This window comes from Epinephelus lanceolatus, chromosome 20 (genome assembly GCF_041903045.1).
Source record: "Epinephelus lanceolatus isolate andai-2023 chromosome 20, ASM4190304v1, whole genome shotgun sequence".
NCBI classification, from domain to species: domain Eukaryota; kingdom Metazoa; phylum Chordata; class Actinopteri; order Perciformes; family Serranidae; genus Epinephelus; species Epinephelus lanceolatus.
The window spans coordinates 6,824,199-6,836,633 of NC_135753.1; the positions used below are offsets into that span (position 1 = coordinate 6,824,199).

General features: G+C 36.9%; 1 protein-coding gene across 1 annotated transcript in view; it reads right to left on the reverse strand.

Moving 5' to 3' along the window:
* Positions 1 to 7,759, reverse strand: part of LOC117264998 (uncharacterized) — a 67,542-nt gene extending 59,783 nt beyond the window's left edge. The window contains exon 1 of the mRNA XM_078162522.1: positions 7,697 to 7,759. The gene's annotated coding sequence lies outside the window, so the exon portion shown is untranslated. The remainder of the gene's footprint in view (positions 1 to 7,696) is intronic.
* Between the last annotated feature and the right edge of the window lie 4,676 nt (positions 7,760 to 12,435).

Consider the following 12,435-nt stretch of genomic DNA (forward strand, 5'->3'; position numbering starts at 1 on the left):
TTCACTAATCCACTAATCTCGCTTGGTGCAGTGGAGGGTGTATGCGGGTATAGCTAACTTTTACAGTATACCCACCATCAGCCAAAAAGCCATAAGAATATAGGGGAAAGCATACCCACTTCCTTCTTGGTAAGCTAATTATCTAACTGCGGTCAAGTGACATGTAATTTATAGTTCTGCGTTGAATCGACGCATAGGTTACGGCGTAGGTTCCACGTCATTTTGGAGCCTATGCTGTAGCCTGACATGCACCTCCCCAGAATTCTACACGTCGCAGTGACGCAAACCTCCTGTCTGTCGCTGTATACTGACACCATTTCCCTCAGGGGGAAACAGAGCTTGTATTTACTTTTAGTTCATATATAAGAAACAATAAATTGTGAAGACTGTAAGGCCTCCACTAAAATAGCATTTTAAGTCTTGTGTGTGATGTGACTTATCCTTCAGGGATTTATACTTCAGGATTTATCCAGGTTTCATATGAGAAGAGGGAAAGATCGCCGGCCGCTAGGCTAATCCATACAATGTAAAATGCCATATACTTGTGCTAATAACGTTAGCATGTTGTATTTGTTTAAAAAACGTTAGTACAGGACAGTAGGGATGTCACGATACCAAAAATTCAGTAGTCAGTGCCGATACCAGTAAAATTACACAATTCTCGATACCAAAGTCGATACCATGGTAAAAAGAAAAAAAATCCTAAGATCCCATGTACTTAAACAAGAAATAGCCTACTTTATTAAAATATTTGCATATAAAATAACATTTCTATTTTTTTATTTTTTTATTTAACCTTTATTTAACCAGGAAGATCCCACTGAGATTAACAACCTCTTTTTCAAGGGAGGCCTGGCCAAGATTAAGCGGTGGGCCGAAGGTCGCTCTCTGCTTTTGTTTTTGAAATGATTGATCCTCAGCGATAGAGTAGCTGCTTTTTTAACATTAACTTAATATATTTTTTCTGAACACGTTTCCGTTTGTTGGCAGTCTCAATTTGATCATATTTTTATGAAAACTAAACTTATGTTTGATAAACTAATCAGGCAAACGCTATGGCGTACTATACTGCAAACCAATCAACAACAAGTTCCAGCGTCACCTGACTTGAAGTGTGCCAATGATATTCGCCCAAATAGGAAGTAAACACGGCTCAGAGGAGTTGACCAGAGTTAACCGTAAAAAGTATGTAGTCCTCTTTATTCATGGTCTTTATGCTATCTAACCGACAGTATTCACCTGGACATTTTCTGCATATCTTCCGTGAGAAGCTGAAGACGTTTCTAACTTTAGTTGAAGTGTTTTGAACAGTTATTCACGTTGTGTATTAGCTCATTAGCCACCGATGTGTTGTTAGCATTCATCACTAGCAAAGTGAATGGACTTTTAGCCGCAGTACAGCCTCTATGAGTACAGCTAACTCAGCTTACTAATGAGGCTGCAGTTCATAGTTTCCGATGAGGAGAACCTGAGGAATAAACGGACTGTGCTGTGAGTAACCCAGCTAACGCTCAGAGTATCCTGACTGCACTGCTCGGGCCCCGCTGTCATGGACGACATCGACGGGCTGTCTTCATCTTCGCCACTGACTGACTGAATGATTGACTGAAAGGCTGTTACACATCGTCTGGACACATGTGTGACATCTTGATCCTTGCCTGCTGGTTCGAGAGACCATGGAGTTGACAGGAAATCAGATGCAAACTATCTACTATCTACTACTACTAAACTATCTAACTATCAAACTATGTGATGACTATGGTATTAGCACTTTTACTTAACAAAAGGATCTGAATACTTCACCATTGTATGATATATGAATAACAAAAGGAACTGAATACTTCACCATTGTATGATATATGAATAACAAAAGGAACTGAATACTTCACCATTGTATGATATATGAATAACAAAAGGAACTGAATACTTCACCGCTGTATGATATATGAATAACAAAAGGATCTGAATACTTCACCACTGTATGATATATGAATAACAAAAGGATCTGAATACTTCACCACTGTATGATATATGAATATATATGATATGAGAATTGAAATTGAATGTACTGTCCAAAGTCAAAACCACAATGTTGTACAAACCAATCTGCTGTATTGCCCTCTCTTTACTCTTGCGAGCTCTCTCAATGTTTCTTCTGTTGGCATATTGCATATAACATTCTCGGTGGTAGCCAACATTAGCTGGCACACAAAGACATTTTCCTTTAACTCATATTTTTCTACAGCTATTGCTGCAACTTGGCTTTCTTTAGTATCAAAACTGACCCACTCCAGAGAACTTCTTACAAATGCTGCCCAACTTTCGGCTAAAAACTGTATGACAGTTGTGCTGCCTGCTACATGCATACAGCACTCCATATTTTCCAGGATGCATCCTTAGCTGCAGATGTACTAGCTAAGGTAAACATGTGTTTGGGTTTATGCAAATGAGATGACATTTAAAAAAAAAATCAAATCAAGTGGAGAAAACGACTCAGACTCATCACTTGTTGTATATTGTAGTTTATTAGGTCATTCATTAGACTCTAGAAGCTTATAAACTAGTCAGTTTAGGGTCTATTATTAAGAAATATATACATATATATTAAAATTACTCTTTTGTTTAGTATTAGAACAATATGAGAAGCAGATGTAACATATGCCTCTTGCATGTTACATTATATACATCAGTTGAGCTTTAAATGGTCACTATGTCTAATAGCAAAATCTTGTAATATAGAATATAATTTTGCCAGTAATTTTATCTTCATTTAATAGTTGTAAGGTGTACATATTTGTGTTATTTTCATATTTTTATGCTGTTATCTTATATTTCAAATTTAATACTTGGCTACACAGTATCCAAGGTAACGATGCAGCTATAAAGCCCATCACCAGGGGAACAAGTCAGACCGGGCTTGTATCCCCCACGTGAGTGTGTGACTGTTAAATGGAAACCTGTAAATATTAATGTATAGATGATCTGAGAGAGACTTTATTACTAATTATAACTATATTGACATTCAGAGTGATTATCAATGTGTACTGGTTCATCTGTATCAATAGTGTCTTTTATGTAATTTGTAATATAGTAAGTCTTTGATCCTGGTCAAGGTTAGACCATTGACCATGTAATTTGTTATTTAACGGTTATTAAGCTTCATCACGTTGACATCATTTATTAGTATTGTAAGTTTCCTTTGATTATGATTTTATTTATATTAAATAGTTTTACCGAGACCGGGCTTGTATCCCCCAGATCCCGAAGTGCTTGTAAGCAATAAACAGTCATCATTGAATCGACATCAGAGCGTCTATGTGTCTTCGTTGGAGTCAACTGACGTTACTAACTGTTAGCCGTTAGTCCACTGTCATTATCACAACACAACGCAGAGACTGTAGGCTGTAGCTATTATCAGCAATATAAAAGAAACTTAACGGGGGCATACAGTACATAGAAAAATAAATCAGAACACTGGCCATTTTTAGCACCTGCAAAGGGATTTGTGTAGACCCTAAGATTATACAATCATGTTACATATGTATATTAATGATGATGGTGATTATATACCATATATTACATGAAATTGTTCATTTTGACACAATAATAAGTCAAAAAAAGACAGAGCTGTCAGTTTTCCCAGTTTACGTTTTCGGGTCGTAAGGCCGTCTGCCATTGGTTGATATTCTCTAAACTACAATCTGATTGGTTCATCAGCTAGAGTTATCCCACAAGTTGCCTGAGCAGAGTGACAATTAAAATACAAGTTTGTGAAAATATATGATCAAACCAGAGCTGCCAACAAATTTTCCCGGACTCTATAGAATTGTTTAATATCACACACAAAAAACTGTGTACTCTATCGATGGAGATCGATCAACAACACGAAAAACGCGTTCGGCCCACCGTCTAGATAGGCAGCAGCAAGTACAAAACACAGTTACAAATTACACAGATCTATCAACAGATTGATATTACTTGCAGTATATTTTTTCCTTTTCTCTTTTCCTCTTTACCTATTTTTCGTTGTAAAAAACATTGATCAACATCTGCAATAAAGTCAATTAACTATTTAAATATTTACTATTTAAATCACGCTGACAGTGTTTGAGCTAACCACAAGAATGTGTGGAATTTCGTTGGTTTCATTTATTGTTTGTCCTGTCCCGGTGCAAACGGCGTCTTTTGACATCCGTGGTCCAGTTGTGGAAAAATCAAACATCCCTGTACAATAAATCAAACGCACCCCAACCGCTGTGTTTCGGAAGTAGACACGAATGCGCAGTCAATCAGAGTGAAATCCCTGATCGTTAGCTCACACGCAGCTTGTTCAAGCTGTTCTCTGTGTTGTTGAAATTAAACATAATAACATGGAACATATCTGCTTATTACGCTACTGATTTTAATTGGGATATTTTTGATGAACTGAATGACATTTAACGGAGTGTTGCACGTCTCGAAGGCTGGGCTCATAGGAGACCACTGGACTCTCTCCAGGGGAGGGGCTTGGGGAGAGTGGGAGATGTCCAGAGTGCAGACAAAGCTCCGCATGGAGCACGGACGGTTCAGAAGCAATTCGGAACGAGTTAAAAGCAATTAATAAACAGACAAAGTGGTGTTGACTTTGCTGTTGTAAACTTAACTGTTCCTGCTGTAGAAACAATATTTAGTTTAAATATATAAATCAATTCTAATCCTGTTCTGAATTTATTATTTTTTTTAATGTTAATTAGAAAAACCTTAATTCTTGGCTTAACTTAGTATTGATAAAGAACCAGATCGTTAAGACTAAAAAGTTTTTATCTAAAATTTTTTGTCTTAATGCACCACCCAGTGGTGGATGGGTCAAATTGACCCGGGAATACTACTGGAGAGGAAAAATTGAATAAAATAATGAATAATAATTTTAAAAAATGTTATCCGCAATTAATCGGCTATTGGTTTTTTCCTACTCCAAACTATCGTTATTATATCCGCCTTTAAAAATCCACTATTGGTCGACCTCTAGTCTGAATACTTTCTAAATGCACTGTAAACAGTCCACAGCAAACTCAAGGGAAATTTCGATCTTATTTATGTGTTTCAGCAGAAATTTCTCTTTAAATTTTTCATAAACTCTACAGTAAAATTGAATGAAAATTGGTCTGGTCAAAGTGGGGCTCACCTACAACAAGAATGCATTAAAAGATTTATGTAACCTATGAAGGATTTTTTTTTAATTAATATTGAATATGAGGATGTGGAGGGGGGTGTGGTTCGAGAGAGAGAGAGGTGTGTGGGGGGTGGCTCAGGAGAGTAGTGTCAGGTGAGTTGATTGGGACAGCTGCTGTTGATTAATCTGACTGCTCTTTCTCCCTTTTTTATGCAGTAGGCTAGCGTGCTGGTCCTTGAGAGAGACGTCTGCTCTCTACAGAGAGGGAACTTCTGCCTTTGTGTGTTTTAGTTAGTGTATGGAAGAACACGAGCTGCAGGAGCTGGGCAGGTGCGAGCACATGTGTTTATTATTTTTTGTAATGATTATTGTTCGGATCAGACAATGCATGGGAATAAAAGTCTGTAAATGTGACAGAGGATCTCTGTGTTTGTGCTGGGGAAAACTCACAAATGGAAATTATGATTATATCAAGTTGCAATTTAAGCAGATTTTACCTTTAAATTTCTCATAAATTCTACAGTAAAATTGCATGAAAATTGTTTTGGATGTAGTGGGGGTCATCTTCAACAAGAATCCATTGAAAGATTTATGTAACCTATTAAAGATTTTTTTAAATTATATTTAATATGAGGACATTATGATTATACTTCAGGGTGTTTTTTTTTGTTTTGTTTTTTAGCAGATTTTACCTTTAAATTTCTCATAATTTCTAAAGCAAAATTGCATGAAAATTAATGTGGATGTAGTGGGGGTCACCTACAACAAGAATCCATTGAAAGATTTATGTAATCTATGAAGGATTTTGTTTAATTGTATTTAATATGAGGACATTATGATTATACTTTAGGGTGTTTTTTTTTGTTTTGTTTTTTAGCAGATTTTACCTTTAAATTTCTCATAAATTCTGCAGTGACATTGCATGAAAATTGTTTTGGATGCAGTGGGGGTTCCCTACAACAAGAACCCATTGAAAGATTTATGTAACCTATGACGGACTTTTTTTAAATTAATATTTAATATTAGGAAACTTTGATTAGATTATGTTGTATTTTGAGCAGACTTTGCCTTTAAATTTCTCATAAACTCCTTGGTAAAATTGCATGAAAATTCTTTTGGATGTAGTGGGCGTCATCTACAATAAGAATCCATTGAAAAATTTATGTAACCTATGAAGGTTTTTTTTTATATATTATATTTAATATGAGGACATTATGATTATACTATAGGGTAGGTTTTTTAAGCAGATTTTACCTTTAAATTTCTCATAAAATCTACAGTAGAATTGCATTAAAATTATTTTGGATCTAGTGGGGGTCACCTACAACAAGAATCCATTGTAAGATTTCCGTAACCTATAAGGGATTCTTTTTTAATTAGATTTAATATGAGGACATTATGATTATACTTTGGGGTATTTTTTTTGAGCAGACTTTACCTTTAAATTTCTCATAAAATCTACAGTAGAATTGCATTAAAATTATTTTGGATCTAGTGGGGGTCACCTACAACAAGAATCCATTGAAAGATTTATGTAATCTATGAAGGATTTTGTTTAATTGTATTTAATATGAGGACATTATGATTATACTTTAGGGTATATTTAGCAGATTTTACCTTTAAATTTCTCATAAATTCTACAGTAAAACTGCATGAAAATTGTTTTGGATGTAGTGGGGTATGGAGCTTTATCCCTATCTTTATTCAAGAGAGTGGTCTATCAGTTTGAGAGCATTATTTATTGATTTCACGCTCAAAAACCCTGCCCTCGCACCCAAATAGCCTCTGCGCGCTTGGATCTACTTTGTTTCTGCTGAAACTGTGTGCTTGCACACAGATTTCCTGCTCGAGCTTCGGCTTTTCTCTTCGGGCTCAAACTGTTTCTGTGCGCGCTCGCAGAATTTCTGCTCTCAGATTTCTGCCCTGCGCTAGTTCCCACCAAAAGATTCAAAATCGCCAGCGGTCGCTCAGGTCGCTGGCATCGCGCTGCCTGGCAGCTCTGGCAGGGCTTGCAGAAGGCTGCCAAGGCGCGGGGCTTTCAAGTTGCACTGCAGAAGATCTCTTTCTTTCTTTCTTTCTTTTACTGTCCCGCCTTGAGAATATTCACGGTCTGCAATTGGCTGCTGCTCGCTGCTGCTTCGGCGGCAGCGCTGCTCATTTGCATAAAGTTCAGCTTCTCTCAATTTCAGCTTGACGCTCTGCTCGCGGTCGGTCGCTGCAGCCGACGCGAGTGTTCATTGAAAATGAATGGCTGCTGGCTGCTTATGACGCTCATCAATCTTTTGGTGGGAACGCACAGTAGTAGTAGAGTCACTTCACAAACTACCACCACACTACTGTTAAATAGTGCACCTTTCAGGATAACAGAGACAGTTGGTAACACACACACACACACACACACACACACACACACACATCTATCTATCTATCTATCTATCTATCTCTCTCTCTATCTATCTATAAATATATAGGCCTATATAACGGAGAATTTACACAACCTGCTTTTCTGTACACCAAACGTGTTGTAGTTATACAAAAAGTTACCTGAAACGTCTCGATCTTCATTACTTCTTGTTCTTGTCCCGTTATGCAATCCTTGGCGCCAACAATTTCTATTGTTCTTCTCCTGTCAATTAGGGGCAGACTCGACGCAGCAAAGTGGTATTGTTGCCCTCTGCAGATCATTTGCAGAAGTGTATTTGATAGCTTAGATCCTCAAGAGTCCAGCGCGTTGAAGAAAATTAATCACAGTTTTTGTTGTAAAGCAACAAAACCTGTGATTATCAATTAATTGATCAATTCAATTAATTGATCTCAATGACTGATCCGATTTCAAGGACTGATCTGTGACTCCAGCTTTTGCCAGCTCTGCTTGCATGAGGACTTTCTCTGTGAAAGTTGGTGCATTCAATCAAAAGAGGGGCGTAGTGGACGCGGGGAACAGGGGGTATGTGTCCTCCGCAGCTGTTGTGTTTGTCCCCTATGCACCCCGATCTTTTCTATACTGTAAATCGAATTGGACAGCAATTCAATTCATTTCAACAAGTTAGAGCTCGTTTTTCCAAGTTGTCTCGAATGCACCATGAGTGGGTAGGCAAGGTGCAAGCATAGATAATCCTGTGGCTACTGTGCGTCAACGTCGCCGCCATCTTGGAGAGGTCACTGCCGGCTGCCTAGTTGTGTATGGGAATTCAGCGTGCAGAGTTAGTAAGCCTAGTATTATGGCCTACTTATAGGTGAGTGCTGTCGGGTTTTTCTGCTTTGCTGTAATTTTTTGGACCGGCACCGATTACACTTTGAGACTTTTGAGTGAGCACGCCAAGTTTGCTGAAGACTTATCTCCATACACAACAGCACTAGGTAGCCGGCAGTGACCTTCCTAAGATGGCGTTCACTCTGCATTCATAGTAGCCTACCGCAAACTCGGCGTTCATGGTTTGTTTGTTTTTATATGCTACATAAATGTTTATTTGAACACATGTAAATGCTTTCATGTAGCCTATAAAAATAAATACAAATGTAGAATCATATCTGTAGCAACTCTTGGTGATGACAGGTGATTATTGATGTGAGGGCACATTATTTCACCATGGCAACAATTGTATACTTTTTGACTGAAGGCTATCTTAAAGATAGGCTAATAAACATTCACTGAACATAACTGATTTCAATTAACATTTATATTTGTTGTATTAGCAATTATGTCAACTATTTTAATTACTCTTACTCACTAATTGTTACTAACAGAACTTAGTAGGCTACATTGCCTGACTAGTATACCTCCTGACAAGCCCTCTCTCTACAATTACATTTCTATAGAGGACATCCAGTATTTCACCATCTTTTTTTTTTTTTTTTTTACATTTTTTTAAAATATATATTTCTGACCTATTTATTCACCTATGCTGTGTTTCATGACTTATGTCTTGATGTATCATACTGTAGCATTCAACTGTTTATCTGTACTCTATGTGTCTGTTTGTGTGGAGTGTATTTTGAGACTCTAATGCAAATAAGTACCAAAGGAAAAGTAGCTCTATTGATTTGTTAAAAATGAACAGACTTAGTCTGGAAGCAATAGTCAGCAGTAGGTCAGGAAAAAAATGACTGGGAAAAAAAGACTGGAACCTCGTTGACATCCTCCACATCCACTGTCACGTGGTAGGAGAATCCCATTGTCTGTCCTCTCATGCTCTCACCAGCACCATTGGCAGCACCACCACCACTCAAGAATAATTTGTTTAATTTCAACAATTTATTTGACAAATAAAAAAGGTCAAAAATGTAGAGAACGCGAACCCAACTTCTCCAACTAATCTGTGATTCCTAGAAGAAAAACATAACATTTCACTCAACTTGGACACAAAAGTAGAATGTTTGTCAATGATAAATAAAGTTATTTATTTAGTCATGAGGGCATGTACTCAATCTGGATGAATAAAATGGAAGACCGATAAATATTTGTTAGAAATATAACTGATGGCTTGTTGGCAACCCCCAATTAATAAATGGTTAGATAAAAGCGTTCAAATGGTGTCAACTTTATGTAGTTTTTAGTCATTATGTCTTCAAAGTCATTAAAAAGAAAAGTACTAAAAAATAAAAACAAAGAATAAGAGAGCTTTAAACATTGTATCGAGATAAAAAAAATACTGACAGACCAATCTATGGCTAATTTACTCACTGCACACATCTGGCAGAACTTTGAGCAGAAGCCTGGGTGAGAGTTCTCCGAATAGATTCCCTGCAGCTTCCCTCGTTTTCCTTTTCCTGCATAGCCTGTGGGTAAATTAAAAAATAATAATAATAATTAAATAAAAACAGTACTTATTTGAGGCCCCACTTTATTTTCAACATTCAAGATAACATTTTCTCAAAATGTTTGTGTCCAATAGTCCACTGGCTAGTGTCCTATCCATAGGGATAGATTGCTTAAGGTACTATTTGGTAGGTCTCTTGTATCTCACTACTCATAATTGCAATGTTTTCTTATGTCAGTTTTGAAGGGTTATAAGTGTTTAATAATATCCATATTTATATTTTACTACTGCATGAGATTATTATTACTGCCTTATGGATTCCCATACAATGGGACTGATGGGGTATTTGCAGTATTTTGTCACTAATCTGCAACAACTAAATTTTTTTGGAACATTTCTCTACTGCAATCTGTGGACGGTAAAAACAAAAATAGTCATCGCATGTCCATGAGCAATTTGCTTACCCGGAATGCAGCTTTTAAAGATCATGCTGCACTCTCTGCATGTTTCAAGGGAATACATCTTGTAAAACTCTGCCCGGTACACTGCAGAGAAGTTGCTCCAATTTGAAACACCTGTAAAACAAATTTGACAAATTTATCCAACTTGGAAAAAATATTATATTATATTATAAGCATAACATGCATTTTGTCTTTTTTAAATCTTACTGTCAAGCCACATGAAGTGAACTTTTCTCCGAAAGTATCCTGTTCCCACCACTTCTCTGAAGTGGTGACACACCATGGAGAGAGTCAATAAAGCCCCATCTCCATCGTTAAGGACGACTTCTGCAAAAATCTTCTCCAACAGGCAAGTTGGCAACTGCAATAATTAACATTTAACATTTTAATGCTCATAGAGGTCACATTACACATCACACATGGTGCACATAAAAAAAAAACATTCTTAATGGGTAGGGGAAAAGGGAGACAATAGAGTTTTATCTTAATAAAACGATACCTACTGTAAATTCAGACCATATCTCCATGGTGCATTGTTCCATTTAAATGGTTTCTGAGGTGGTAGTGGGCTGAATAATTTAGACTGGCACTGAAGGAACAACATGGACAGTTGAATGTACCTGCTGCAGGAATAGCAGGCTCCTCGTTAGCCAGGAAATGGGTGAGATGCTGTGGACAAATCCACAAAAACAGAAGAACAACTGACCATTAGATTCAAGATACACAAGTCCTATTAGCATTAGTATTCTTTCACATTCTGGTTAATTCATTTATTCAAATTAGCTAAAGGCAACATTTCTAGGAAGTTAGTTAACTTAACTATCACATAAAGCTGCTAAGTTCACCACTTTGTTTCAAATAGAATTTCGGTTACAACAACAATTTAATTTAGCAGACACTTCTATCCAAAGCGACGTACATCTGAGAGTTAATACAACACAAGCAAGATCTAGTCAGGAGAGAACAACATGAGTAAGTGCCCCAAAAAAAAGTTTGAGTCCGATAGCACATAGGTGCCAACAGGCAGTGCACAGGGGCAGTGATAGAGTGCAATAGAGTTTTTGTTGTTGTTGTCTTTTTTGTAAATACTATATATATATATGTATCTACAATCTGTTGTACAATCAGTGTACTAATATGCAATGAATATGTGTGTGTGTGTGTGTGTGCGCACATAGGTTATGGCCTACATATATATAATATATACAGCTCCGGAAAAAATTAAGAGACCACTGCAAGATTATCAGTTTCTCTGTTTTTATTTGCAGAAAATATTAACTGTCAAAATAAAAAAGATGAATATGAACTTGTTTTATTTGCAGTATTTAAGGTCTGAAAACACTGCATCTTTTTTATTATGACCAATTGTTATTTTCTGCAGTCCTTATTTATTATCTTCTTTATCATTCATCACACACCTCCTCCCTTTGTCTTGCCAGAGTATTCTGCTCTGTCAGATCAATAGAAAGAGTCACCTGGCTGAATGACACTGTTCGTCTGTGCCCATATCTTAGCTGTCAATCAAATTCTCAACTGACAACTGCCAAATAACTTATTGTGTTTAACATTAGCTAGGTATGTCAACCAGTGGTTAACACTAGCCACTCAGGTTACCTTTGCTATTGTTTTTCTGAAGCCAGCTTCGTGGCTTGTTACCAAGTATAGTAATAAGAGATACATTAACGATAGATACAGCAGTTATTTACCTGATAAAAAACACATTATAGGCAAGTGCAGCATCAGATTCTATTTTTAATGTACTGGGAATGGTCCCATGTGTTTCTTTGGCTTTAAAAATTGCTATTAACTACTAAACTCAGGACCCATTTGATCAATCATGAGGGGTCCAGCTAAAACAGGTTGTGGGTGGTTGAAATTTGGAAAGTCCAAGATGGCAGCTTTTGAACGAAGGTTGAAATCAGGACATCGTGAACCTGACTAGATGGCTTAACTCATTTTAAGAATTTGGTCAGTTTTTTTTTTCCTTTTTTTTTTGTTGTTTGTTAGTTTTGGAGAGGAAGACACCTCTGTGGATAATTGGGCTCCCAGTAAAAACATTCTG